At 46.0% G+C, this 25,717-nt stretch overlaps 1 pseudogene; it reads left to right on the top strand.

The window, feature by feature from the left end:
- Positions 1–793: 793 nt before the first annotated feature.
- On the top strand, positions 794–25,440 carry LOC124975883 (TBC1 domain family member 8-like; annotated as a pseudogene).
- The last annotated feature ends 277 nt before the right edge of the window (positions 25,441–25,717 follow it).

Genomic DNA, 25,717 nt, shown 5'->3' with positions numbered 1-25,717 from the left:
TTATCCTTATAGGATCATTACCCAGCGTATACATGTAGTGGAGTGTCAAAAATATGGACAAGTATGATGTGGGAATTAAAAAAAAACTTTAAGAAAAGTGTGCTAAAAAGTCCAAACATAATCGTTTTTGTTTTTCATGCTGTTTTTGGGAGATCTCCAAAATGTTATTTAAAACACAAACACACTTGCTTTACTGGTTTGCATTGGTGCATTCTGTCCTTCCCAAGATAAAGCGCTCTGGGCTGGGCAACCCGCAGCTTGGAGAGCAAGACGTCTCTTCCCCAGGTCCTTCCTCCACCTGTTGGAATGAGGCCTGTGGGGGCGGCTCCCGCCACCCTGAGCTCTTTCCCAGGAGCCGCCACCCGGGGATTGGAGCGGCGCCGCTGCGCAGGCGCTCCCCGCGATCTGTGTGGGGACTGGAGGGAGGGGACCTGGCAGCGGGATCGGACCTCCTCCCTCCACTCGGGAACCCTGAGTCTGGCGACTGGGATGCGGTAACCCAGGACGTGCCACGGGAGCCGGCGGGGTGGGGAGGGCCTGAGGCAGGGCCGGCTGGAGGCTGGGCGGGACGGGGGCGGGACAGCGCGCCGGCTGCGCGGGGTGCGCGGGGTGAGCGGGGTGCGCGGGGCGAGCTCCTCCCACTGCGCTCCGGGAATTGCGAGCGCTGGGCACCTGCGGGTATGCGGTTCCCGCGCTACCGCTGCCGCTGCCTCCTCCCAAGCGAACAGGGCCCGGTGCTGCTGGTGGCCGGGCGATATGAAGCGGCTCCCCCCAGCGCGGCCGGATCGCTGGGATGTGGCTCAAGCCCGAGGAGGTGCTGGTGAAGAACCCTGAAGCCCTGGGTGGCCCAGAGGAGCAGCTGCTACTTCCTGCCACAGCAACCCGAGGGCACAGCGAGGGGATCCGTCACCTCACCGGTAAGGGGGTGGCGGGGGTGGGCGGGCCTGGGGTCTCGCTTCCCGCCGCGCCCGCCGCTCCCAGCCCGGGGTTGGGACCCGGAAACTTGGGAGGCTCCTCTGCAGCCTGCGGGGCTGAGAGGGGCTCAGGGGTTGTACGGTCGCTGCCTAGGCTGCCGGGCAGGCTGCGCGGGGTGCGCGGGGCGGGGCCGGTGCGCGGCTGTGCGGGGTTCGCTGGTAGCGCTCCTCCCGCTGCGCTTGCGGAAGTGCCGGCGGCGCTGGGCATCCGCGGGTCTGCGTTTTCCGCGCAGCCGCTGCCGCCGCCTCCTCCCGAGCGAGCTGGACAAGTGCGACGTTGGACCCCGCGACGTGAAGCGGGGCACCAGAAGAAAGGCAAACAACCCGACGAGGTGCTGCTGAAGGACGCCCTGAAGCTCTGGGTGAACCAGAGGAGCTGCAGCTCCTTAATCCTAGGGCGGCATGGCGGGCAGGCGAGTGGGGGTGGGGGTGGCCGACCTGCAGCTCCCAGCCCGGGCTGAGTCGCAGGTGGCGAGTTCTTGGGAGACACCGGGTCAGGATGGCCCTGCATCGGATTCATTTTGCTTTCTTCTGCATTTCTCGGGCACGTCTGGTAAAGACTGCGTCTAGGTTCATTGTTTGGCTTTTGCATGTTGGTGTTTAATTGTTCAGCAACATCTCTTGAATGTTATCCTTCCCCATTGATGCGCCTTTGTTCCTGCGTTAAAGACTGTCTGCTGTGTCAGTCTGCCTCTGGGCTCTGCGCTGGTCCACTGACCTGTGTTGATTCTACTGCTGGCAGCACACTGTCTTGATGACTGTGGCTTCGTAGTAAACCTTGAAAACATGTAGTGTTCCTCCAATTATGTTTTTCTTAAGAATCGTGGTGCCTTCTTCTAGGTCTCTCTTTTTTTTTTTTTTTCATAAACATTTTTGTGAGTTGTCAGTACTTCCAAAATAGCACGATGGCATTTTTATTGGGGTTGCATTGAAGCCATAAGTCAAGTTGGGAGGAACTGACATCTGAACAGTATTGACTCTTCCAACTTATGAATATGGAGTATCTCTATTTCGATCTTCTTTTTTTTTAAAGGAAAATATAAAACTTTTATTGTGTTTCTGTATGTAGGAAATTCAAGATAACCCATAGATAAATTATTACAATAAACATTCATAATTCTAAAAATAACACATTTGCTGAATACAAGGTTATATAAAAAAAATCAGTGCTGTTTCTACATTCCAGCAAAAAGATGTAGAAATTTAAAGTTTTTAAAATTGTATTTTATAGTAACATGCAAATTGTTTATATAAAAGATAAGAATATCAGAAAATTAATCAAAACCCTACAGAGAAAAAAAATTGAACTTTTTAAAAAATATTAAAGAACACATAAATGGTGATACAATATATTTTTGGATCAAAAGTTTCAGTATTATAAAGGTGTTAGAGGGGTCCCAACTGAAATCTGAGCAAAGTTTGTAGTTTTTCTTTTCTTTTTTTTTTTTTTTGGTGTTTGATACATTGTTATTTTTTTCTCCCCCCACCCCTCCCACCCCTCTTTTCCCTCTATAGAGTCCCTCCTTCCTCCATTCTTGCTCCCCTCCGATCCCCCATTATGTGTCATCATCCGCTTATCAGAGAGATTTCTTTCCTCAGAGTCATTTAGATTTATGCGTATACATCCTGTGCATATTCACTTAGGCTGTGCCTGACAAAAGTATTTCTTACTTGTCAATGGTGTCTACTCCCCCTGCCCAAGTTACAGCTGTCCTTTGCTGGAGTGTTGGAAAGCAGTTGTCATGTTATCCTTCTGCCCTGCAGCTTTGCTATGCTTCTTAGTTCCTTAAGTTTTTCTTGATTCTTTCCTTTATTTTTCTAAAGGAAAGCATGTCATCTTTGAACAAATTTTTATTTCTCTTCTCTATCTGTATACCTTCTTTTTCCTCTTTTTGTCTTAGCATATTAACTGTATCTTTCAGTATGATGTTGAATAGGAGTGATAGGAGAAGTTGTCCTTACCTTGTTCCTGGTTATCAGGAACGTGTTGAGTTTCTCCGTAAGTATGATGTTAATTGTAGGGCTTTGGGGGGAGAAGGTAACTGATATTATCAAGTTAGACAAGTTCTTGATTTCTCATTTGCTATGTTTTTTTTTCCTTTAATCATGATTGGGTGTTCGATTTTTGTCAAATGCTTTGTGTGTCAATTGGAATGATTTTGTGATTTTCCCCCCAACTTCTCTATTGATTAATTTTTGAATGCTGGACCATTCTTGCATATTTGGAGCAAGTCCCACTAGATCATGAGATATAATTTCTTTTATATGTTGGTGGATCCTGTTTGCTGGTGGAAATTTTTGTGGTGTAAACAATTGAAGTCAGGGCGTTGAGCATACTAGGCAAGCACTCTGCCACTGAGCTACAACCCTAGCACCTCCCCTGTTTTTTTACTTTATGTGACTGTGAGGATGGGTTTCTTGTGAGCCTCTGCTTTCTTTTCTTCCTTTTTTTTTTTTTTTAAGTCTACTCTGAAAATCACTGGGCATTTTTGGTTGTTGTATTTAGACCATTCATATGTAAAGTGATTGTTGGTACTGTTAGATGAATCTCTACCATATTTGTAACTGTTTTCTATTTGTTGCTCTGTTCTTTTTCTTTTGAACCACTTTTCTGACTTCTTTACCAATCGAATACTTTGTGATTCCATTGGCTTATCTATTATCTTGCCAGAAATAGCTTGAAAAGAATTTGTAGTATATATTTCTTGTTTGGAACATAATTTCCAGATTAGTCTATGTCTACCTTTAAGTATTATGGTGTTTCACATGAAATGTAGTTTTTTTTTTTCTTGTACTGAAGATTGAACCCAGGGACACTTAAGCCCTGAGCCATATCCCCAGTCCATTTTTAGTTTTGTTTTGAGACAAGGTCTGAGTTGCTGAGGCTGGCCTTAAACTTGTGATCCTCCTGCCTCAGCCTCCTGAGCCACTAGGATTGTAGGTGTACAGCACCATGCATGGCTGAGATGCAGAGATAATAGTATTCCCAGATCCTCTCTCATCTTTTATGACATTGTTGTCATTCATTTCACTTATTTACATACAATAATCACTCAATAAATGTTTTGTTAACCCTTTAAACATTTCTTTTAGATTACTTAGGAATAGGAAAAATAAGAAATTTAATTTATCCTCATTTATTTCTTTTCAGACACATTTCTCCTCTTTATATAGCTCAGAACTACCTGACCTATGTGTTTTTTTCTCTCTGAAGAATTTGATGGTTGGGTCTGCTGGAATTGAATTTCCTGTCTTGTTCAAGAAAATCTTTGTTTTTCAATTATGAAGGATAATTTCACTGGACCCAGCCTGGCCAATAGTCCATTCTAGTAATACTACCAATTTGGATAACTGAGGCAGGAGGATCACAAGTTTGAGGCAGCCTCTGCAATTTATTGAATCCCTGTCTCAAAATGAACAAAACAATCAGGGGTGTGGCTCACTGGTAGAGTACCCCTGGATTCAATACCAAGTATCCCGTTTAAAAAAAAAAGGCCTCACTGCACATAAACTTATTGGTTAGTGATTCCTTTCTTTCAACTATTTCAATTCCCTTGAGCGCATGCTTGGAGAAGTCTGCTGTAATTATGGTGTTCTTCCTAGGTTGTCTGCTTCACACCCCAGCTTCCTTAAAGATTTTCTTTTTGGTTTCTGCAATTTTAATATGATATACCTCAGTGTAGATTTGTAAATATTTTTCCTTTTTTTTATAATTTTCTGCGTGGTGTTCTCTGTACTTCTTGGATCTGTGATCTGAGGTGTGTCATTAATGTTGGAAAATTCTTGGTCATTATTGCTTCACATGATTGCTTTCCTCTTCTCCTGTTTTTCCAGTTTGGGGTTCTTATTCTTTTGGGAATTATCCACAGCACTCACGTATTCTGTACTTCCTGTGTCTCTGTCTCTCTCTTTTGACTTTTCAGTGAGAGTTTCTGTTGATCTGTCTTCAAGTTCACTGATTGTTTTCTTGACCGTCCCATCTACAGATGAGACATCAAGGGCAATCTTCATTTTTGTTTATTTCTATTTATTTTGTTTTTTATTTCTTAGAGTTTCCATCTCTCTGCGTTCATGACCTAGTCTTCCATACTCTGTACCTTTTCTTTAGAGCCCTTCGTCTATAAATCACTATTATTTTAGAAATTCTCTCAAAGTACCAAGATCTGTCATATCTGTGTGTCATTCCGATGCATGCTTTATCTTTCAATAATCTGTTTTTTCTTGCATACTGACATATTTTATATATATATATATATATATACATAATAAAGAACTTATTATGTATACATATATATAAGTAATAACGACTGAGGAAATCATCTTCAGTGTGAGTTTTGCTATTCTGACTGGGACTTGGCTCTTTGCAGTTTCCTGTAGCTGAAGGTACCAGAGGCCTCATATTCCTCCATGTCCCTGGTTGGGTCTCCCCTCTGTCCCTGGGTTCAGAACTTCCCAGTCTCCCTGATCTTTGAGCTGTCATCTGCTCTCATTTATCCTGGAGCTTTTGCTGTTGGCAAGGGGGAGGGTCCTAGAATCATCAGTCAATCTCAGTCATCAGTGGACGTGTGACCCTAACCTGTGACCTTCCCATGTGATTCCTAGTCACTTCCTCCCACCCCTTGGTGAGAGAAAAACCGGAAGAGACACAGGAGCCAGAGAAGGCCCTTCCTCAGCTGGGGTGGAGCCCTGAGGATGCCGCATTGCCTTATTCTTCCCTCGTCCACAGAGCTGGGCAGGTCTCCCTGGGGTCTTTCAGTGGGAACTGGTGGGGTTCTGGTGAGAACACCTGTGCTGCCGTGGGGTCCCTTAAGACCGCAGCACTAGGAGTTTCTTATTCTTGTTCACACTCAGCCACCTGCAGTTTGTCAGACTCACTTCTGAAGTGTCCTCCAGTTCATGCCCTCAGCACTGGGGGAGCAGGTCCCAGCTGTGTCCCTGGGAATTCCCCTGTGCCACTTTAGCTTTGGGGGTTATAGTTTGACCCGTGGCCTCAGTTCTTCGATGAATCCAAGAAAAGCCTGTGATTTGCAGTCTGCTTGGCCTCTACTTGTATTTATGGGAGGGATGCTTCCCAAGCTCTTTGCATGCTGGAACTGAAGCTGGAAGTCCCCTTGTGACTTTTTGATTGCTGCTCTGCCCACCTGCCCATCATTTGAAGGGGCTGGGTTGACACAGACCTCCTGACCTTTTCAGAAGCATGTGAGAGAAATCTCCACTGTGCATCAAAACTTGGCACCCCTCTGTGGCTGTCCAGGTGCTGCACAACCTCCCTGCTCCCCTCTTTCCATGTCACCTAGAGTCCCCCAGGCTGCTGTTACAAACTCTGCATGGGTTCTGTCACAGATGTCTTAGAAGCATCTCATAGGATGGGCTCCTTTCTGGGCTTCTTCAATGTCTCCATCAGCATTCCCTCTGTGTTTGCTAGTGGCGTTTCACTGGCCTTTTGAAAACAGATCTTTAAGCTCCCTTTCCCCAGCTTGTTTCTTAACCACTGAGCCTCCGTAAGCTGCCAGTGGGTTGTGTATTAAGTGTCAGCTCTCCATCCAGGAGACAAGACAGCCTTCCTGCCCCCCATTCACCTGACATCCAGTAACACAACCAGAAGGGGACGGGACTTGCCAAAGCAATAATTGCTATAAAAAACCCATGTGTCCTTCCTTCCTTCTGCTGGGGAAAGTCATCACGTAGGGCAGGTGAGGGAGGTGTAGGGCCTGTCATCTGGGAACATGGAGCACAGGGTGAGGAGGGTGTCTCTTGGGTGTGGAGGTTGGCAGCAAGAGAGGGTTGATCAGCAAGTAAATATATCAAGGGTGGTGGAGGCTGGGTTTCTCTGTTGCAGAACAGAGCTGTGAACATGGAACAAAGAAAGAATGAACACGGGGAGTGGATCGCAGGACGCATCATTGTGAACTCAGTTTTTCTGTATGTAGACTATGTATACATACACACAGATGATGTCGTTGCATTAGAAATGTATATGCCTGTGTGTAAATACATGAGTCATATGTACACACAGATCTAGCTCTTTCCAGAGAGGTCCTGGGGTTACCCCGTTAGCAATGAGCTCTCACATACCTGCTTTATATTTTATTTGTAGCAGGGATTGAACCTAGGGCCATGTAACCACTGATCCACATGCCCAGCCCTTTTTATTTTTTTATTTTGAGCCACTGTTGTGCTAAGTTGCTTAGGGCCTCAATATGTTGCTGAGGCTGCCTTTGAACTCACAATCCTCCTGCCTCAGTCTCCCAAGCCACTGGAATGCCAGGTGGCTTTTGTGTAGCAGTCCTCATGAAAGGAAATAGAATTCCTGGGAAAATTGTCCAATTTCAGAGCTGGAGCAGGGAAAGTACAAGCGATGTTGGAACATTTTATTGTGGCAGAGACTATGAAAAACCATGAGTACATGTCCAGAGGACACAGAACCCAGCTTGAAGGGATTCCTACCTGCCAAACCTGGGACAATTAAAGCATCCAAGTAAATAATAGTAATGAATTATTACTACTTTGAATAAAAGTAGGAAAGATGAGACCATACTGGTAAAAGTGAATAAATTGAAAGTTTGAGGAATGGTAAATTTATATAACTTCATCATTTCTCTGTAGGAGGCTTGTGAGTTACAAGGGAAAAAGGAATAAGTTTAAGGAATGAGTGCCCAAGCAGCCACTAACTTAAGAGACCAAGTGAACATCACTAGGAATGGAACAAGATGAAATTGTGTCCACATGAGATGATGTGATGCATAGCATTCCTTCTGTGAGGCTGGCCAGAGACTTTAACCTGAATCTAATCAGTATCAGGCAAGCCAAAACTGGAATTTGCTGCTGAAGAACTGACCACTAATCTTTGAAACCATCAAGCTCATGGAAGTCAAAGATGTCTTGAGAGATGTGAGGGCTCAAGGCAGTGGGTGATTCTGAACATGTCCAATGTTGTAGAGTCACAAGACAGGCAGTTCTCAACTCCTGTTGGCTGGACTTAGAGTCTTTAACTCTACAATGGTGTACAAGTGACATGTGTTCAGTAGAAACTGTACAAGCAGTTTTTATTTTTAGTAATTGTTTAGATGTTAATAGAAGTTTATTTTATTTTTTTATTTTTCTGAACGCTGAGGTTGGAATCCAGTGCCTCCCACCTGACAGGCAAGCACTCTGCCACTGAGCCCCAGACCCAGGCCCCGTCCATGCAGTTTTGAATTTGGATCTTTCCTGGGGGTGTGCCCTGGTCCTCTCTGATGTGGGGCAGCTGCAGAGAGCTGCAGACCTCAGCCAGCCTGGGATCATGATGGCTGTCCAGTGACAGAGTGTGCCTTGCGGCCAAGGCGGGAGGAACAAGTGGATACATCCCATGCATTTCCGAGTAGCAGTGTGCTTGTTCCCCTTAGGACGGGTTTGTGAGGCACTTGGAAACTGGTGGGATCTGAGTAGCAGAGGGTAGGAATGTCCCAGTGTTAACTTTCTGAATTGTGGGGTGTGCTGTTGTGTCGGCACATGTCCCTGCTGGTGTGAAACATGCTGCACACTCTGGGGTGATGGGGTGGCAGGTCAGTGACATACTCCTTAATGATTCAACTTCCTTTAACATTGGGCTCTTAAACAAAAATAAACTCAGACCACTCAGGACCCTCTCGGGGCCTAGTAGTGAAGGAGCATGGGCAAAGGAAGGTGGAGGGCTTCAGCTCCTCCAGGGAGGAGGGAGTGGGTTTGTTCACCTGCCAGTGATTCAGGATGCCATTCATCACAGCAGAATGCCAGTCCTTCACCTGCTACCTGTGCCTTCTGTCCTGCGGAGTCTTGGATGTGTTGTCATATTTCTCAGGGTACCTTTCTGGAGTAGAAAGGGATTATTCTTCCGTGTGAGATGTGGATATGATGAGGATCCTAACGGGCAACACTTACCTGGTGCTTGAAGGGCCTGGCAATAGTCAAGATACTTTGAATGATGACTTAATTTCCATAATTACCCTTGGAGGCATATCGTGGTTGCTTTATCTTCCAAAGAGACCAGGGCACAGAGAAATCAGGTAACTTTCCTAAGGCCACACAGCTTGAAAGTGGTAGAGCTGGGGTTCCAATCGGGCAGTCTGACTCCAACTGCAGATGCTGGGGAAATGGATGTGAGGAAGCTAGAGCTCTGGATACCATAGAGCTGTGACTCTGTGGAGTGTCGGAGCTGTGCCTGGGCTCTCACCAGTGACCATGCTGCCTGCGCATGTGGGAGTGGCAGCTGCACACTGGCTGCGGGTCTGCATGTCCCTGAGCTCACAGGTGTGTTTGCTTCTCTTTTGCCTTGTAGGTGGCCAGGTGGGTGCTCTGGAGGCAGTGCTGGATTCCAACACTGAGGTCGCTCCCTTTCAAGTTCTGCTTCAAGTTCCCGGCTCACAGGTGTACTCTCCCATAGCATGTGGAGAGTTCCTGGAGGGATGCGACGTTCACTGGGCCATAGCCACTGGTGAGTCTTGTTCCCACTGGAATGTTCCAGAACCTGAGGTCTGAGCATGCGGAGCATCTGCTTGTTGGTAAGCCTGCAAGTAACGCCCAGGGAGCCTCACCTGCTTTCAGGAGCTCTGTGCTCTCCTCCACATGTCTGTCTCTTTCTTAGTGATCGGAAGCACACTGAGCTGTGAGCGTGAGTGAGCCAGGCTTCTGAGGGGTGTGTTTCAGGGCACTCACGTGTTGTTGGGTATAAAGTGGCCCTTTCCTTTATGGTCTTGGAGTCTGATTAACAGAGTTTTCCCAGGTGTGTGCATGTGTGGTAATAGCCAGGGGCAAAGCACAAGGGCTGTGTCCGACCTTGGCAGTCTCCACCCCATGTTGCACGGCTGTGCCAAGAGACTGCATCACTGGGCTGCCAGGTGCTGAGGAAGTTTTCCTTGGGCTGACACAGGTCAGGTTTGCCAGGTTTGTTCTCTACCATTGTCCTGCCCTCAGAATGTCCTGAGTAGTGAATTGTTCTTTTCAGGGTTCTCTTGTGGGGAGTGAGGATGGGAGGCATGGGTATGTTCTGGTGTGAGGATTGTGCTGTTGACTGAGATACTTGTACTTGTGCAGGCATTACTTGGGCGTCTTGCATGTCGTTGACTCGCCCTCATACTTGGTTGTGTGCTGAGCATTGAGAAAGGATCCCTGCCCAGGAATGTGAGTGTCCAATAAAGTACAAAGAAAAAGGGTAGGAAAGGCCCTGGGTGGAACCAACTCAGAGTAGGAATGGAAAGAGTGGCCTGTGAGGATGATCCCTGTCTTTTCCAGGGTCCTGTGTGACAGAACAGGGAAGTAGAGGGGAGCCTTCAAGAGTACTTTTTTTCTTTTAAACTAGGTGGAAGAGAGAGTTAAACTATTTCTTGGGTGTTATTTGGCAAAAGATCTGTGGATAACAGGTTGGAAGGGAGACAAGTTGTTATTACTATTTTAATTTCACATGGACCAAAGTCTCTCCAGGCTTCCTAAAGGTGCCTCACTTTAGGCAGAGAGAGAAGTTGTGAGCATTGACTGAGTGGCTTGGGGTTGTAGACAGAGGAGCAAGCCCAGTCCTTCAGGCTAGAGCTCAGACATCCATTGTGCTGACTCCCTGCTGGAGCTCAGGTCACTTCTTTTTTCCTGCCTCCCTCATGGAAGTAAAAGTTCCAGTGTCTCTCTGGCTGCTTTCCCTCCTGTGCCCAGGACAGCATTGGGCATGTAGTCAGTGCCCAGTAAAGCATGGTGGGTAGATAGCGGGGAAGCATGCAAAAAAGGTGACTGAGGCCCCTGTTGAAGATTTGTAAGGCAAAGGAAAGTGACGTATCCAGATGGCCCCCTGACTTTGCGTGGTCAGACTTCACAATTTTTGGACTTCTCGGTCATGTGGAAGCATAGCCGTAGAAACCTTGTACTTTTCACTTCGGCATAGTATGCAATAAATTACGTGAGCTCTTCAACACTTTATAATACATAGGCTTTGTATTGGATGGTTTTGCCCAACTGCAGGGTAATGGGTGTGTTCTGAACGTGTTGATAGGAGCTTAGGCTAAGCTGTGATACTTAGGTGGATTAGGTATTAAATACAGGTTTTTTTGATAGCAATCTCAATATTGCTGTAAATGGTATGAAGTGTCCATTTGTAAACCTGTGAAATTCCTGGCTGTTGCTTGTCGGTCAACCAGTGCCTGTTGCAGTGACAACATCCTTGTGAGGACCTTCCCAGGAGGTTCTTCCCCTTTGAACGTGACTTTGGTACTTCTCCACAGGCCTCTCTTCTCCCAGGAGACACTAAGTGAGACTGTTGAGAATCATCTGCCACTTGGTCTGTGTTCCATGCTGGAACAGCTGTACCATTGCAAATGCTTCTGACACTTGAGTGGTAGGTGCTCTGCACATGATCAAGGTGTGCAGGGTGGTCACAGGACAGTTCCAAGGTTTTCCTGCTTGGTGAGCTGGCCTAAGTGGCCATGGGACTGAAGTTTGTAAGTCCCAGTGCAGTGGCGGGAGAGACCGTGGCACCAGTGGAGAGTGCCAGCTTTCAGTGACAAACGGTGGCTCAGGGTGTGAGAACCCTGGCACGGACATGTTTGCAGAACATTAACACAGGGACTTAATGTTAGCAAAACGATGACTCTTGTTTTTCACTCTCTCTCTTTCTATTCTGATCCAGGTACCACATTAGAGGAAATCAACCAGCACTGGAACTGGCTGGGACAGAATCTCCTCCATACTCTGTGTTTGATTATAAAGACGACATGGCCAGCTTTGTCAAGGGGAAGGTGAAGGTAGGCCCTTTGATCTCGACCTTTCTCCCCATCTCGGGTGACTCTTCATGACATTTTGAACTCTGCCACGTACCCACAGTCTTCACCAGTCCGATTACACTTTTTGGATTAATGCGCAAAGGCAAATTAGTTCAATTTGTCACCTGTCAGTCTTTGCGGCACATAAAGATACACCTGAAATTTAGGAAAAAAAGAGGGTGGTGCTTCATCCTCAGGCCTAATTCCTGTTATCTTTTACAGATATAATCATCCTTTTTTTTTCTTGTGGGATACCATAATGTTAAGATTTCTGTTTTTGCAGAGCAACATATTATTGTCTTCCTCAAATTAGTTATTCCTGACTCATTTTCTCTTTAGCTGTAACATTTGTCACCACGTTGGACCTAGTGCTCTGGTCCCACTAATAGTGGATGTTTGTTCTGCAGATGTTAATTAAATGGAGTTACAGCCAGTTAAGGTGTGAGAAGGCAGGAGAGGAATCTTGGGAGGTATTTGTCCATACCTGCTGCCAGTTACATTGTTACATAACTGGTGTCCTTGCAAGGACATCGATGGTGATTGGTGCTTTAAGAACCTGTTGGGGAGGGACATGTTTCCTTGTTCTACAGTGAACTCTCCTTACATACTTGAACACATAAGCCTGCAGTACAGTTTTCTTCCCTTGGGATAAAACCTTCCCAAAGCCATCCATCTTTCCTCCCTCTTCCTGTTCCTCCTTCCTCCCCCTCAGTTCATTTCCTCTATTCAAAGGATCCCCAGTGTGGAAAGAAATTGTCAAAATAGTGCTGTATACATACATGAATATACGACAGTGAATTCCATCTTTGATGCATACCTATAAAGCACTAATTAAAGACCAAATACGTAGTAGAGAGCCCACTAAAGTAGGCAGCCCAGGGGAGGGAAATGGAGCTCATTCTATTCCATGCCTGTATGATGATGTCAGAGTGAACCCCACTACTGTGTATAAGTAGAATGCACTAATAGAAACGTTGTGAATCTCCCAGACCATGGATTTTGTTTTTTTGAAAACAAACCTGAAGAGTTCCAGCTTTTCGTAAGGGGTGTCAAAGTGAATTTTTGGTTTTAGAGTAAGCAAGAGAAGCAGTCTTTTCCATTTGGGGACTAGGGGATGTGAGCAGGATGAGTGAAGAGCAGGGGTGACCGAGGCCATCCAGTGCTTGGCAGCCAGGGCATGACCTCTTACCTGTGGGGTCAGAGCTGACCTGGGCTATGGTAAAAGACACACACAGCTCTCGGGACACCCCTCATCCTTGCCGATGAACTGTGCCTCTGTGTCCTGTAGTCAGATGGGACTGAGCATCAGCGACACTTGACCTGCCTCTCTTGGCCTAACGTGAACTGTAGTGGTTCTTTTCTCGAGGTATTTCCCTTGCTTGGGAGGAAGGAAATTGATTTCTGCTATGCTGCTTCCTGAAACCCTTCTGTAGGAGAAGGAAAAAGTGTCCTCTCCCTAGGTTCTGTAGTTGAGGCCCTGGAAATGACATCGCTATACAGCAGATGAGCAAGAGAGAAAGAGTTGATTTGAATGCACTCAGAGTGTATACACGCGGCAGAAACTCAGCTGTGTAACTGGTAGGGTGGTTAGAATCAACCTTGCACAGCACCTTAAGGGAAAGCAACCAGTTGACTGAGGACTGAAGTGACAGGAAAAGGGGTCCATCTTCTGGGGTGGTGCAGGGTCGGGGAGGTAAACATGGGGGAAACTAATGGCAGGGGAGGGCTCTCTCCATGAGGCTGTGTGAGCCCCTCATGCTGCTGAGATCAAGAGGTCAAAGGTGTCTTCCCAGGACAGAGGGGGACACACCTGTGCAGATGGAGAGTCCCTCCTGACTCGAGGCAGATGGGGCAGGGCAGACAGTCTTTCTGGTACCCCGTCTTTTTTGTTTCTCAGTTATCTTTGGCTCAGTTATCCTTATGCTGAAGTGGCATGTTTGGGGGTGACAGTTTTAACTCATGACACTTCAAAGCTAGTATGCCCTAAAAAAAGGAAGGAAGGAAGAAAGGAAAGCTGAGGAGGCAGTGCTGGGGAGCGAGAGCACATCATGGCCTTTGTTCTCCCCACTCCTCGGGCCAGATCCACAGGGTGTGAGAGTTGGACCTTTCCTGGGCCCTTGGCTGCTCCATAAAACTTGAAAAATCCCTCTGCTTCAGCTCTTCCTGGGACCAGACATGCAGCCATGACAGTTGGGAGGCCCTATGGCCACCATCATGTCTGCTTGGAGCCACTGAATCCTGTTCTCGGCCATGCCAGTCGGCTCTAGAGCCTGATAAATAATGAAGAAAACAGTACACTTCACCAGCACTGAGGTTTATTTTATAGTAATTATGATTAGATTATTTTAATGTGAGTGCCCAGGTTTCATTTCTAAAAGGACTTATACAGTGAGGATTTGGTAACACCCCCGAGAAAACAGCCTCATCTTAGGAAACATAGGCTCTCATAAGACAGTCATATAAAACACAAATGAAAATGTTAAGAAAAAGAAAAGGACAGGTAACGACAGACTGTCACCCTTGAGAAATGGACCACAGCTTTTATTCTAGTCTCTTCTGTCACCACCACAGATCACAAAGGTCCCTTCTTGGTGGTGGTTGACAAAAGAGTTGCAGTGTCAGATTGTGCCCTCTGCTGTTTCCCGCACTCCCCAGGGATTTAGGAGTACTTCTGCCCTCTAGAAGCTTGGCCAGGGTCCTCCCTTCCACCTTGAACAAGTACAGAGTGGACAGTGGTGGTGCACGGCATTAGTCTTCTCCAGATCCTGCAGTTGGCTTTATACTGACCTTTTTGAACCTAATGAAGACATTCGTTCATGTTTCAAAGAGACTCTTAGGTCCTAGTTGCGTAGTTCTTCGGGGCTGATGTGAGTTCCCACACCAGAGCCAGTCACTGGGTTTCGTATCTCTTGTGTTGGTTCGCTTTTCATCGCTGTCACAAATACCTGAGATGACTGACTTAGGGAAGGTTGGTTTGGCTCCCAGTTCTGGAGGCTCCAGTCCGTGACTGATCGGCCCCCTTGCTTGTGAGCCTGTGATGGGACAGCACATCAAGGCAGCGGCTTATGGCAGAGGAAAAGTGTTCAACTCATGACGAGCCAGGGAGCAGAGAGGAAGGGGCTGGGGTCCCACTGTCCTCTTCAAGGGCATGTCCCCAGTCATCCAAGGACCTCCCGCCAGACCCCACCTTGTGCAGTTCCATCACCTCCCAATACACTAGCTGGGAATCAGGCCTTTAACACATGGACCTTGGGGAGGCATTGAAGATCCAAACTGTAGCATGAGTGTAGGGAGGATTTGGGAAATAATTGTGAATTAAAATTCTCAAAACCTTAGAAGTCAGCTGATTCAGCCACAGCTTCATGGTCAGTAAGTGACTGAGAGACTTTTCTTTGTGTTTTGCAACCTTGTGATGGTTAATTGATCTCTGCCTTTTTTTTCCCCCTCTGGCTGTGGCTGTTTCAGGGTTGTGGACAGGAGTGGTTGTCGTGGAAACAACAGCGATTCCTTAAGTGCCTGGGTGCATCTGTCCTTCCTGCTTCCTGTCCCTTGTGCTCTCTTCCTTCCCTTTGCCCAGCTCCCTGGATGAAGGCCCTGTCTCTTGTGCGTCAGGGTCTGATTGCTTAAGAGAGCAGCAGCAGGCTTGCTGAGCAGAAAGGGGAGCCCAGGAAGTTCTGAGAAGCGGTGGTGATGTTGGAGGCCAGGTTCGTCCTCCTCGAGGCAGAGAAGGTGGTCACCTACTGCTCTTGCTGCTGCTGTAAGGGCTGGGTGCCCCGCCAAGGCTGTCTGTACATCAGCATCAACCACCTCTGCTTCTACCCCTTCTCCTGGTCAATGAAGTCATGTGAGGCCAGTGCCAGCATCTGCAGTATTTGGTCCTTCAAGATAAAGTTGGCCCTGGGGTTGATTGGCATGGCTCCCTAGAGAAGCCATTAAAGGTTAAATCCCACAGCAAAAGATTTAAGTGGGTGGTTGAGATGACAGCAGGTGATACTGGATTAGTTTCCAAATGATTTGTGCAGATAATTAAGTTGAAGTATACATGCTACAACGAAGGAGCTTGATTTTTTTTTTTTTTGCTTGTTTTCTGGAGACAATTCATTTTTCTGCTACCTTCAGGAGCATATCTGTGTAACTTATTTAAATAGCTACTCAAAACCTTTTACTACCATAGATTATGTTGAAGATACAGTATCATATCTGATGGGTGAATATTTCTATAGGAGTAGCATGTACTTCTGCTTCTTAATGCAGAAGGACATCTTTTAAAACACCCGTCCTTGAACATCATGACTGTTGTATATGCAGAACACTTTACCTGGGTCCACTTCAAATCCAGAAATAATTTATGACATCGCACCAGCAGTGGGCACTGTCCTCAGTACTGGCATTCCCACAGGAAAAGGCAAGGCCACAGCTGTCAGTTGTGTGTTCAAGGTTTCAAAAGCCATTGCCATTGAAAGCACTTTCAGAAGCCATTTCAAGAGCCCGTGCTGGGTGGCATGGGAGATGCACACATATGTGTGGTTTTCTTCATTTATTCTCCAAGTGCAGCCAGTGGGAGGCCTCCTCCTGAATATCTGCTGTGGCCAGCCTCCTGCACATGCTGTTTTCTCTTTCAGTCTCACCAGACTCCCTTCTGATGCCTCAGTATCCTGCCCTGTGTACCCAGTCATCTCCTGACCTTGCTTGGAATGGGCCCCAGCCTAACCTTGGCCATCCTTCTTTCTGAAATGCTTTCCCAAATGAACACTTTTCCAAATGCTTTTCCTTCTCTCCTTAGCCTCTTTAGAAACTCCTGTTTGTCCTTCAATACCCAGTTCAGATTGGTCACGTCCACCATGCCTTCCTTGTCCCCTTATAATGTACACCATGTCTGTTTCTGGGCTGGGTTCTGCCAAGTTGGTGTTGCTTATTTGCTTGTAGTTTAGTTTTTCCTATTTGTGCTGCTTAAGTGCAGGGCATTCCACAGAGCAGTCACTTAATGAACTCAAGTAGGCAGTGTAGATGAAACTAGTGTGGGCAGAAGAGCTGGCATAGCTGGAAAAGAGTAGTCCCAGGCCTGACATAGAAATGAGGCTGTTTACAATTCTAAAGGCATAGAAAATGCTATGGCTAAATAAGTGGAAGGAAATGTTACAATATGACATTCATTCTCTGACGTGAAAAGGAAATGATTTCATTTGGAACACTAAGGATTGTCACTAAACCTAATTGTGTTAGGATGATGATATTTGGAAAAAATTAATTATTGCTAATATTCGATCATGTTTTTCCACTTGTTATCTGTATGAGGAATCAGCTAACAGATATGATTTTATCTTCTCCGGTTTTCTTCTGCATTAGCCTACTGCCTATCATTGTATCCACACTAATTCTCAGATGCGTATAGTGGCGCATGCCTGTAATTCCAGTGTCCCAGGAGACTGAGACAGAAGGATAGCAAGTTGAAAGGTAGCCTCAGCAAAGGCAAGGCACTAAGCAACTCAGTGAGACCTGTCTCTAAATAAAATAGAAAATTAGGCTGGGGATGAGGCTCAGTAGCCAAGTGCCCCTGACTTTAATCCCTGGTACACCCCCCCCAAAAAAAATCTGGGACTAGCATGTTTGTTTAAAAATGTATCACCTGCACTATTTTACATTATCTTTATTAGTAGCAGTATTACTGAGGATTGAAGCCAGAGCACTTAACTGTTGAGCCCTGCCCCCCATCCCAACCTTGCTTTTTGAGACAAGGACTAGCTAAGTTACCTCCCTAGCAAGGAGGGATCCTCCAGCCTCCTGGGTCACTGGCACTAAAGGTGTGTGCCACAGCACCTGGCTGTCTTTCTGGCAGTGCTGGGAATCAAACCTAGGGCTTCACACATGCTAGGCAAGTGCTCTGCTACTGAGCTATGTCCCAGCACCTGCTTTCTTTTTCTAAAGTGAAAGTCTTGCTTTGTTGTCCAGGCTGAACCTAAAACCCTGGGATCAAGACACCCACCTGCCTCAGGCTTGCAGGTAGCTTGGAGGTGCACATACACTGTGCCTGACTGTACTGTATTACCTTAGCATTTCATAGAATCTGCTTGTAGTGTCTTCTAAGCATAATAAGAGTCATGTGACACAGACTCGATGCTCAGCCCGCTTCTGTGAACGAGAAATGAATAACCCTCTTGCACACTCCTTTTTCTTCTACCTTGATGTGTGAGTGCTGTTTTTGAAAGTAGATTTTGTGTGATTCAGAAACTTTTGCATGAGTGTTGAAATATTCTTGAAGATGTATGCTATTGGATTGCAAAATGTTGGTCCTTGAAAGTATGCAGTAGCCAGCAACCTGGGAGATGACACTTCAATCTTTAAGAAAACCCTTGGCCCATGAGTTGGGTTTCACCAGCAGCTGTCAGGCAGTTGTGTACTCTTCCCCTGCACAGGCTTTGAGACTTTTGCATTTTAGCTTAAAAGAAACAAATAGAACGTTGGATTGTTATTTGCTGATGCTTGAAGTTTGGCTCCCACTTTATGGGGGATCTGATTTTGCATCTTTTCTCTTTCAGTTCAACTTGTAATACCTTGGGTTGATATCCAGAAATTGGAAAGGACAGCCAACGTCTTTGTGGCAGACACCATCCGGATCACCACACAGAATAAGGAGCGTGACTCCTCCATGTTTCTGATTCCCGGATGTGGTCTTGAAGATCATGGAGCAGCTGGTAGATGTGATGCTGCGGAGGCTGCTGGATAATGAGGTCTGGAGCCAGATGTGCAGGAGCCAAGCCAGATCACCAAGAGGTAGAGCTTCAGTTCCATGGTGTCCCTCAGCTGCTTGACCTTTTCATGTGCTTTGCTTAGCACCTTTTGGTTGTGAGGTCTTCGCTGTGTCCCTGGGCATTGGTTCGAGGGCCTGTGTGCATAGCAAACCCCATGAATGCTCAAGTTTCTTTCATAAAATGGCATGGTATTTGTATAGAAACCTTTTTTTGGTTTTCTGGTGGTGCTGGGGTTGAACCCAGGTCCTTATGCATGCGAGACCAGGGCTCTACCACCGAGCTACACCAAGTCCTCATCTTTTCATCTTAAATCACATGGTAGAAAATGTTTTCAGGGCAGCTGAACTGATTTCGATACCTTTGTCATCAATAGAGTAAGTCAGTATTTTGTATAATTTGGCCCATGGCGACACCAGTCATGGAGACTGTCAGGCTAGTTGCTTGCAGTGTCACTAAGGAATTCAGCTTTATCATCTGAAGTTCAAACCCAGTGTTTGAGCTGGAATTTGATTTCAGGTTTGCAGATCATAACTGGGTAACTAACCACAGCTCTGATGTAAGGTAAACCGTTATGAAAGATCCTATGAGAGACCACAGAGTACTGTCCTGGATTCAATTTTTGACATACTTACAGAATCAGGACTGATCAAATACTACTAGTCATTAAACAGAGTTTTTTTTTTTTCTTTACTGTGAAATTCATATAACACAGACCTCCCCATTTTCAGGCATGCAGTTCAGTGGCATTAAGTATGTTCACACTGATACATGACCATCCTCACTGCCCATTCCACAACTCTTCTGACTTGATTAAACTAAAAGTCTACCTACTACACACTACTACCCTGTTCAACTTTGCCTCACAACCGCCATTCTGCTGTCTCTGTGGAATCAGCTGGATCCCTCACGTAAGTAGACAACACTCAATGTTTTGCTTTGGGCTTATTTCGCTTAATATAATGTCCTCAAGGTTCATCTCTGTCACAGCATGTGTCAGAATGTCCTTTCTTTTCAGGGCTGAATCATAATCCATCGTATGTACATACCCCACTGTGTTTATCCACTCGTCTGTCCATGCACGCTTATTTTGCTTTCACCTTCTGGCTATTGTGAACAATGCTGTCGTGAACTGGGCACACTAATTTCTCTGACACCTGGTTCCGATTCTATCGAGTATTTTTACCCAGAAATGTAATAGCCAAATCATATAATCCTATGTTTAATCTTAAAAACAGCCTTAGTCTTTTACTTCAAAATTGTTTATCTGTTTTAACATTCCTGTATTTTTTTTTTCGATTGACGTTTCTTTAAAATATCCAAGGAGATGAGTAAACCATAGCTATAATGCCTTTGCTCATGAGGCAGTTTAGTACCTCAGCATCTGAAACTCTTGTTTTGTAACCGAATTTTGGAGCAGTTTTCATTTAGATTTTTTGAATTAGGGATGCTCAACTGCTAAAGTTTACATAGATCTTGTAAAATCTGAAAAACTCTGAAAATTGAAACTCTTCTGGTCCCAAGCATTTTGAATAAGGCCGACTCAACCTGTAGTGAATTCATTCAAAGCCATGAGGTCTAGTGTTCAGTGCTAATACAAGGAAAGTCATCTTGAAAACAGCAGATCTCTTCCTCCTTAAGACATGCTCTTTCTTCTCACTGTCTGGTGGGGGTGCATCTTTCTCAGTGGTGGTCCTTGAACAGTAGCATGTTTGGGGTTTTCATGTATTCAGAATGACTTCCTGTCCCTTCCAGCTGTGTGCATGTAGTTCAAACTGGTCACATGTTGCCACAAAAAGTACACAAAAAAAATGCTCTTTATAGGTTTCCTTTTTTTTTTTTCCCAAATTCAACTCCATGTGGCGTTGGGTCACCTCTGATGTGTGATAGTTGTTTTGGAAGATGGATGGCACTTATCTCTTCCTTACGAAAGAGACTCTTGGGGCTCTGATCATTGTTTTTGTTTCCTGGTCCCTAAATACTTTTATCTAGCAGGCTGAAGCATTCCGTGTGGGATTGGCACCTGTAGTCACTTGCTCTGCGGCAGCACCCTGGAACTTCCTGCTCCTTCTCTCACTGGCTCAGAGCCCCTGAGCCAACCTCTCTGGCCTCTGGTTTCCACCATTCTACTCTCAGCATTTTGACAGCAACATTTTTAGAGTTAAATGTAAGTGTGTTGGGCATTGTTGACTCTCAGGGACCTTGTGATCCCCTTGAGGGACCTCACCTTCCATTCTTGCACTATGTGAACTTCTTTTTCTTTGTTCTTTGTAGATATACTTGACTGTCATGTGTAATTTGACATGTCCTACATCCATGGAGTACAGCTTCCCTTCTTGTGGTTGTACAAGATGTGGAGCTACACCAGGCATATATTCCTATACGAACGTAGGAAATTATGTGTGATTCAGTGTGTGTACTTGGCGCAGTGCACTTGCCTTTCCCTGGCTCCCTGGTGCTCCTCTGGAGAAAAGTCAGGCTCCTTTTCGGTTATTCACATCTGAACAGTTAAGACTTTCAATGGGTTGTTGAGGTTTTACAATATTCACAGGACCACACAATCATCACTACAGCCACGGAACCTTTTATTACCCTCCCAAGAAGCCTCACATTAATGAGCAGCCACTCCTTATTTCTGTCTGTCAGCCTCCTGTGCGGACATTTCATGTAAATGAACCTGGCACCTTGTGGTCTTTGTGTCTGGCTTCTTTCACTCAGCCTGAGGTTTCCAACTCTGTCCATGCACACTTTCTGTTGATGGCTGAGTACTATCTACCCTGCTTGAGGGCATGTGCCACATTTGCTGTGTCCATTGATCAACTGGTGGACATGGGGTAGTTTCCACCTTCGACTATGAATCTGCTGCTGTGTTTGTGTGCCAGTTAGTGGACGATAGTGCTCAAGTCTGTTTGGTGCATTCACCTGGGAGGGAATGTCTGGGTAAACACTAGGTCCACTTTCAACATTTGAGGGCTTCTGGCTGTTTGCCAAGGTGAGAGTGTCAGTTGGCCTCCACGAGCAGCGTGCAAGGGCTCCATATTCCCCATGTGTCACCGATGCTCACCCCGCTTATCATCTAACTTCTCCACACATGGCCTTTGCTGCCATTTTTGGAGTACTTCTCAGTTATTCAAACCAGGATGGAATACTTATTTGAGTTCATGAGTTTATGAATTTCTTCTGGTGGGGACAGCGGGCTCTGCTCCTTGCACTTGGTGGAAGGGCAACTGAATGTCTGGATGGACCGTGGGGCTCACAGGCTCTGGAGGGGCATGACTTTTTTTATTTCAGTCACTAAACTATCACGTTGTGCCAGCAAGTTCAAAAGTGTTTTCTTTTCAATCTCGTGTCTGTTGACCTTTCCGTATCTTGAACTCCCCCCACCTCTCACCAGGGACCTTGAAACCCAAGCACAGAAGGAGCTGTTTCGAATCTTTTTCAGGCTACCAAGACAGGAGAAGCTGCACACTCTGGTGGACTGCTCCTCTGGATGCCTTTCAGTCAGTTCCACACTGCAGGATGCATGATTTCCTCTGACAGCTCCATCTGCTTTGCCAGCAGAGAAGATGGCTGCTACAATGTTGTCCTTCTGCTCAGAGAGGTACACACTGCCTCTCCCCTCTGCTTGACCTGCTGTGCACACTTTGATGCACCATTTCATCTTTTAACCCATGTGGTTGAGTCCATTTTCTGTTACTACAACAAAATCCATGATGCCAGGTTTACTTATTAACCAAAAAAAGGAAGAAAAGGCTTAATTAACTCCCAGTCCTGAGGCTCAAGAACATGGTGTTGGGTGAGCACCAGTGAGGGCATTGTGGTGGACAGTGCCCCCATGGCAGGAGCATAAGTAGATGGAAACATCATGTGTGAAGACAGGAAGCCAGAGAATGGGGAGGGACCATTCTTTGTAACAATCCCTGTTGTGGGAACGAACCAGGTCCCATAATCCCTACTGAGGGCTATTCTTCCACTGACCCATCCATCACCTTCTAGACCTCACCTCTTAAGGTTCCACCACCCTTTAATGCTGCCCCATTGGGGATCAAGCTTTCAACACTAGAACTTTCGGGGGACACACTCCAACTATATCCCAACCAGTGCAACTTGGGCCATCTGATGGCCAGGCTCCAGGAGGGAAGTGTGGGCTGAATTAAGCCATTACCCCTTCAGCCTTCCTTTTTTCTCTTGTTGCTATGGCAACCAAAGGTTGCCTAGAAGTGATGGTAAGAACAACATACCCTAGCCCCACACTGTTGATAAAGCTGTCATTCAAAAGTACATGCCTCGCAATTCAAGCTTTTCCTACAGCTCTTTAGGAAGGGATCCTCCCCTTTTGTTGCCAAAAAAAAAAAAAAGACAAAAAAAAGATAAACTATAAAAAGCTTCACCTTTAGAAAATAGGGGGCAAATTGGCATTTATACTCTCGTGGAACTTGTGAAAGATTTAAAAATGCCTCCTTGTGTTAGGATCAGGTCCCTCCTATAACTCTGTGATTCTCTCTTTGGAAACGGGAGTGTGGGCAACCTGAGTTTGCTTCTGAATGCAAGCAGCTTGGTCCTTGATCTCAGGCATCTCTGCTGAGGGGGTACCACAGCTGTTACACATCAAGACCTCTGGGGTCTCGTTTCTCGTAGCATAGGTCCTGAGCCTGATTGTTTAGAAACTCAGTGTTTTTCCTCATATGATTTCCCAGATCTATCCCCTCCTTCTCCAATAGATGTCTTCATTTTGCAAGCATTATCATCAGTGGAGCAAGAAATCCACATGATGACCTACATACCTAAAAATTGATTTTGGAATTATGCATAGCATCAAATTTACCTTGTAACCAATTTCTAAGTGGAATCCTACAGCATAGTCATTTTGTGACTTTTTCTTCCACTACACAATGTCCTTAATGTTGATCCACCTCTTATCTGTTAGAATTCCCTTCATTTGGAAGTCTGAGTAATATTCCATGGTAGCCTAAACCACAGTTCCCTTATCCATTCATCTGTGCATGGAAGTTTGGGTTACTTCTGCCTTTTGGTGATTGTGATTGATGCTCCCTTGCACACTTTTCAACCTTTATATCAGGTCCTTGTTGCCATTATTCCATGTTAGATTAACTTCTGAGCATTTCATGGAGGCCTGCCTTCCTTCTTTTTTGCAGTACTTACTGTGATTCAAATCTTTTTATTAGTGCCTTGCAATTATACATAACAGTGGGATTCATTGTTCCATATTGGAACATGTACAGAGCGTAATTAGTCAGTTCCGTTCTCCAGCACCTCCCCTTCATGTGCCATCTTTTGCATCAGGTAGTGAGCATGGAGAAGATGGAGGACACCAGTCTGCTGCCCAGCCCCGTCCTCATCAGCATCAGGAGCAAGATGGCCTTCCAGTTCATCAAGCTCAAGGATAGAGAGACCTTGGAGGAGACCATGCTTGAGAGACTGAAGCAGGTCCACGCCAACCATCCTGTGCACTATGACACCTCAACCAATGACAAGGACATGGTAGGAGCCTGCAGTATGGTGGCTTTCTGTGATGTGACAGTCCCCCTCTCACCACCTCTGTGTCAGTGGGCTCCAGAGGGCATGTGTAGGAAGGGACCCCCTTGGGTGTGAACACACAATGTGCTAGAGATGATTTGGCCTCCAGTAGTCGGGGGTGTGAGTCCTGTGTCACCTCTGATGGGCTGGGTGTCTCCGAGTGGGCATTGAACGCGATAGAGGGGCGGGTTGGGAATCACACCACTGCTTGTAGGGGTTGATCTGGTGTCCCCCAGGTTCAGGGGGTTGGTGGTGTGCTCCCTGGGTGGGTGTGGAGCAGACACGCCTCTCCACATCCAGAGGGATTGTCAGGCACCCCCACCTTCCTCACAGGCTGGGGTGCTGCCACACTCCAAGGTTGCAGGGGTTGATGCCCTTTGGAACAGACAAAACCTGCTGAGAGAGATCCTCCCTCATTCTTAGGGTTGGATGACTGCAGAAAAGGACCTGGGTCTGCCAGAGCCTCACCTTCTAGAACTTTCATTGACATATACTTTAAAAAACACATTTTAAACTAATATTTAAAATGGTGCATATTTTCCTCTTACTTTTTTTTGTTTTCTTTTGAGGGCTGGACACACATCACCTGTTTTGTACTTGACAAGCAGGTGCAGTGACCACAAGTTTGGGGATCTTGAAATGGTGTATTGTCACAGCAGCAAGGAGCGTGAAGACAAGAGCCCACCTCTGCACCCCGGACACCTGACTGTGGTCCTCCAGCCTTTGGGCAGCCAGAACCCTGACTCCCACCTGGTTGTTGAAGCTACTCCTTCCCTGGTGTGCCATGGACACTGGAGGCTGGGCAATGACCATGGAGGGTGTGGCACCTGAGCACCAGCTCCTCCACCTGGGTGGAGAGGTGGCCATGGATCTTGGGCAGCAAGGGCTCTATTGAGGACTCAGACAGCAGAGGGGGAGCCGGCCTTTCCCCTGTCCGTTAGTGGCTCTCGTGTCATTCCTGCTGTGTGACTTGGGCAGCGGGCGGTGCCGGCCCTGTGGGTTTTCAGGTGTCAACCAAGTGTTCCTCCCACTGGCCGGTGGCATCTGTGAGCATCTCAGTGTCAATTTCCCACGTGTGTGTCCTGGGACAAAGGGCTGCCTGTCCTCTAATTTTAAGAACTAAAAATATTTTTGCTACATTCATACTTTTTCTTTATATGGAAAATTTGAGGCGAATAGACTCCAATTTCGTAAGTAGACTCTATGTGGCAGTGAAGAGACTAGTTTTGACCTTGTCACTCCCTTGGGGACCAGGTGTGGCTGCAGACCTTATTACCCCACACTCCTTCTAAGTTACTGCAGCTCCTGCAGCATCAGTTGTTACTTTTAGTGATCCAGACTGAACCTTTCTTTTCAGATGTGATGCATGCACACACACACACACATTGGAGGTATGGGTATATATATATATGTGTGTGTGTATTCATTATGTGTGTGTGTACATATATATATATGTATATATATCCACATTCATATATATACATATGTATACATATATATATAATTATTTCCTTAATCTATAATTTCCTAAGTATTGAGCATATATGTATCCTCCCATTGCTGAAGAATGCAGGTTATTAAAAGCATTTCACCATAACCAACTCAAACTCTCTCTGGTGTGTGCTTGTATGTCTGTTGAGTGTGTGCGTGTATGTGCCTTCATGCATGTGAGTATCATAATATCCAATATTTCATTTCT

Source organism: Sciurus carolinensis, unplaced genomic scaffold (assembly GCF_902686445.1).
Source record: "Sciurus carolinensis unplaced genomic scaffold, mSciCar1.2, whole genome shotgun sequence".
Lineage (NCBI taxonomy): Eukaryota > Metazoa > Chordata > Mammalia > Rodentia > Sciuridae > Sciurus > Sciurus carolinensis.
This window is presented reverse-complemented; position numbering and strand designations above follow the sequence as displayed.